Source organism: Aphis gossypii, chromosome 2, assembly GCF_020184175.1.
Source record: "Aphis gossypii isolate Hap1 chromosome 2, ASM2018417v2, whole genome shotgun sequence".
NCBI classification, from domain to species: domain Eukaryota; kingdom Metazoa; phylum Arthropoda; class Insecta; order Hemiptera; family Aphididae; genus Aphis; species Aphis gossypii.
The window spans coordinates 17,747,738-17,752,876 of record NC_065531.1 but is presented as its reverse complement, the minus strand read 5'-3'; the positions used below and the strand labels follow the sequence as shown (position 1 = coordinate 17,752,876).

Here is a 5,139-nt window from a genome sequence, read left to right as displayed (position 1 = left end):
AAAAACTGATATTCATTAAAAAAAAAAACTAATGTTCTTTATTTTATTTATTTAATAATGATTATAAAGAAGTAATAAACTTAACAGGTTAGTTACCCTGGCCCTCCGCCACTTACAACTTATAAATGGAAATTGATATCAAATTATACAATAATATTTGTAATAATTTATAACCATGAAAAAAAAAACTGACCTATATTTTTATAATTATAAATTGTTTAGACTATCATAATAATTGTGTATTGTTTGTTAATAGTTGGTGATTAATTCATAACTAAAAAGATCATCAGTTTATTACCAACAAAAACTATAACAAAAATCTCTCGAAGATATAGCAGAGGCAGAACGTTTTGTTAAGTAAAACAATCTGGTTCAATTGTGGACGTTATTATGATTATTATTCTATACCAATTTATTAAAGGCAACGGCAGCCAAGCCCGCCGCGATACCGCCAATAGCAAGCTTCAACCACCTAACGAAAAACGGTCGAACGGAATTGTTTAATTTTTACTGTTGCAGTAAAACACAGTTATCGAATAAAATCGAATAATACTTATTCATTTTATAAAATGTGAATTAAACACACTCAAATAAATAACATGCATTTTTATGATATTCCTATAATGTAATTCAGGACGACGAATTAAAATATAAACAAACTATAATCATGGATGAAAAATAAATATTATAGTAATTAATAAGTATCTGTTATTATATTATTACTAAAAATAATAAAAAATAGCAAAATAAAATAAATAAGTAGGTCAATTTAAGGACGTGACACGAAGAATAGCGATTAAGACTAAGACAGACGGCCGTCGTAAAAAAAAAAACACAAAATTAGTTTTCACAAGTTTTCTGTTGGCAAGATGAAGACGTATGGCGGCCGTCCGGCGTACGGCGGCGGTCCAGTGGACATTACACACATGGAGGTGAAAAAAGCTCACCGCCACGCTCAACGATGGAAAATACAAACAGCTGTACGGATGACAATAACCCACGACGGCGATGGCAGTGCACTGGTGTGCATTCCGTATCGAACATTTTGCATAGTTACCACGTAGTATAGAAAAAGTAGCAAGCAGATTTAATGAAAAAAGTTATTCGAATTAAATTATTTTATCAGTCTTCTTCAATTCTTCTTTACAAGCATCCTCAATTTTTTCATAGTTTTTACCTTTCATACATTTTAATGCTAATTCCAAATCAATACTAAATAAGTTCAAATAATAAGTTTAAATATGTGTCAATAATTATTAATAACAAACATAATCAGTGGGATTATATTTTGTGATGTATGTTAAAAGTGTAGACAATATTGTGAATAGACCAACCAGCTTGTGAGCTTTCACTGTCGGCTCGTCATGTAGCTGGATCTTATTATTCGATTTTCGTGTACAAAAAATGACCCATACCCAAGTCCATCGCAAGACACGGTTCGTCGATGAACAACTAAATAACTAAATTTCAAGTTGGATATGCAACCGAACAACAATTTTGAAGAATCAGACATGGCTTTATTGATGTGAGATTATATTATAAAGTAAATGTTTACTAATTAATAAGTTATTATTTAATACCAATTTATTATAGGCAGCTACAGCGAAGAAACAGAAGAACGGAATTTATTGTGAAATAATATGTGAAAATATCTCGAAGGCATTTTATTGCTCTGTTTCATTATTTTTATTCTTTTTCTTCGTCAATTCATTACATATCTCCTCGACGTGTTTATATTTTTTTTGTTGGAGGCATGTAAAAGATTTTGCAAAACCAGTTCTTGCTAAGTTCGACAAAAAACAAACATTAAAAATTATGTTGCAAGTTATAACACATTTTATTATAAAGGTAATACAATGTGTATATTATATAAATATATTATAATTATTATTCAAAGATAATTATGCTATATTATATTAATATAACTTTTTTTTAAATAATAAAAAGGCTGAATCGAGTAAGAATAATTTAAAATAAACTCACTTTACTTCCGATTCCATTAATGATTCTGTAAAATTGTTATTGTATGGATCTTCTATGAATGAATTTAAGTAATTAAGTATTTTATTATAGAATAAAGATTTTACAAGAATTAGAAAAAAGAGTCTAGTTGAGTAATTAAGTTATAGATAAAAAACTAAATAAATATACCACATAAAAATATGTTTGAATTGTTCGTAACTATTCCAAATTCTTCTAGTAACTTTTTGGATGATGGTATAATGTCATATTATTTTATCCCCATGATTTTTATTATTGTACTAAAAATAATTTAAGAAATTATATGAAATAAATGTTTACTTATTAATAAGTTATTATTCAATACTAATTTATTGACTACAGCAATGCACTCTTATCGACGGCTCATTTCAAAATGTTGATAATGACAATTTCATGTCACGATGTAAAGAAGAGTAATATATTATAATATAACGAAAATAAATAAACGAAAACTATAATAATTAGTCAAATGTGTAATAGTAGGACAAAATAATGTGTAGTATATCTGAATATCAAATATAGTGAAAATTCTATTTAACGAAGTCTCACGGGAAACAAAAATAATTCATATTATTATAAAGGAATTTGTTAAATAGAATATTAACGGATAATTTATTAAAGCGCAGTTATGTAGATATTTGAATATTTATTCTGATTTCTGGTTGATCGTTTGATATGCTAACTCAGTACAACATTTGTTTCATGACATAACAAATTTAAAAACAAGTGGGTACCGCTCTGCTGTACATTAGGTGCCGTGTAGATCACTATTATATATTATAGGAGTGTTATGGGCTATGAGATATCTATAAGATATTAAAAAACGATTCTGAATGGAGATGATTTGTCAGCCTAGGATATAATTTCCTGTTGTTGGTGAAAATTGAGGTTTATGTTTTAATGGCCTGAATACATCAACATTTTAGTTCTTTTATAATTATTGTAAGCCAAATTTAGGGAAAATCTTGTATTAAATCTTCAACTATTAGCTACTTATACAAAAAATTTTATGAATTATACCTACAAAAGGTACATAATTAAAATACAAGAAACGTCGGCTGCAGCGTTTTTATGTTGCTTTAGGTATCAATAAGTCGCCACTTATATAATATATTATTATTAAATAATATTATATATTATTACATATATGCAATATTGCACAGTGCAGCTGATTTTATGGTTGTGTATTATTGTGATTATTATTATTATTATTATTATTATTATTATTGCGTAGAACTATACAATTTTCTCGACTTCCTAGAAGGGTCCAATCTCCGTCCATCAGTGTATAATATGTTCCACTGCGTCGGCGGAGGGTAGAGTTTAATTTAATTTCATGTGACTTATGGGCCGATCGTTGGTGGCCGAATGTACAGGGTGGAGGGGTACATAATATATTGAATATACGTATATACAGGATTAATGGTTAATAACCATGCGAGGAGTGGTGAGAGGGTATAGGGACGACAAGAAAAATCAGACGCAATTCCGTTTGCCGCTGACGTGAATGGATCGACCGTGACAATTTAAAGACGCGCGGTAGTGTCGCCGCCACAGTTGTTTTTGCTAGAATTGTCTGCTTAACGCGAGAGAAAGGGTTGCGGTGTTTATTTGTGTGTGTGTGAGAGTGATCGTCCAAAGATTGATCGGACCCTATCATTCAATTCTGGTGAATTATCGTCAGCATGTGTGTGCGTGTGTTAGCTTCAGTAGCAGCCGAGGATAAATGATGTACGAGGTGAAAACAACATCGTTCCGCAACAATAATAAAATATTTTAGCAATAATAGTAATAGCACGGCATTGCCAAAGTCTAATTTAAACAGGTAAACACTTAGTGCAGTGTCTATAATAAATAGAACGCGGATTTTAATGGCATTCGCTTATATTTGTGTTATTCTTATAAAACGAAGCTATTTCAGATATACATTCAATGTAGGTTATTAATAATTAATGCCACTAATTATAGTGGCAAATAAATAATTTTTTTTTTTGATTTAAATGCTTTTGGGGGTTTTTTTTTTTGTTTTAGGTACCTAATATTTAGGTATTGTTATTCATGATATACTATTATTGACAATATACAATAAACCGTTTCTTGAGTTAGGTATGCATAATGATATTAATTTATTAACTATCACTAATTATATCATTATATCTGATAAATATTAAGTAGATTAATAAGTAAAACTTACCTATACCCAGTGGAGTGAGTTTAAAGGAGTGATGAGGTCAGTCACTCACGCTCTAGTCTAAACTAAATTACAGTGAACGCCGCTTATAAGTCTCACAAATATAAGTTTCAGTCACTTATTTGACTGAAAATCGTCTGGAACGGTCTGGACTTATCCAAATACATTATTAAGAATTCAATTATAAAACTCAAATTTTGTAAAATGAAAATGGTAGAAAATAAACATTTTTGGTTAAAATTTAAAAATAAATTAATCTTTAAAACTTTAAAAGTTACATTTTTTTTTTTTTTGGTTATTACTGATTTCGAATCATGCTTTATAACATTGTGTGTTTGTAGGTACAACACATTTTATCGCATTTCACATTTATCCCAATTATCGTATTATTTGATACATATATTAAAAATATGTGTGTGTGTCATGGAACTTTTTAAAATAATTATTTAATTCTACCATGCGATTAAATGGGTCATATTTAATATGATTTTTACCAACAAATATTGTAGATACCTATTTATAACTTATTTTTTTTTTTTTTACAAGTTACCGTAAAAATATTTATTGTTATACCTATTATTAAATGCTTAAAATTTAAAAAAAAAAACATTTTGAATGAACACAAATTATGGACGTTGAGTATATTATTATAGAATATAACTAGACACATTATTTTTGAACGTCAATAATTCCCCTACCTCTTCGATAAGTGATAAAACCAGCCCTCGATGACGAGCGAGGTATATGTTATTAGAGTTATGCGAATGTGGCTTTTAGTTATTTTGAGAAAGCTGTTTCGAGCGGTGTGACTTTACGCTGCAGTCTGCGGTGAAAATCTTCTCGGGCGTATATTATAGATGCCTGTTATCGGATGATATACACTACACACGTCCATATACTGCACGTATTATGACGTGTGCGGTTAGACAATAGCTAGACGACAATCC

General features: G+C 29.3%; 1 long non-coding RNA gene across 1 annotated transcript; it reads left to right on the top strand.

Annotated features, from left to right (window-relative positions):
* Positions 1-771: 771 nt before the first annotated feature.
* Positions 772-2,311, top strand: LOC126549671 (uncharacterized). Its single transcript, XR_007603796.1, has 2 exons — positions 772-1,525; positions 1,594-2,311. It is a non-coding gene; the product is annotated as an uncharacterized LOC126549671 (long non-coding RNA).
* Positions 2,312-5,139: the final 2,828 nt, after the last annotated feature.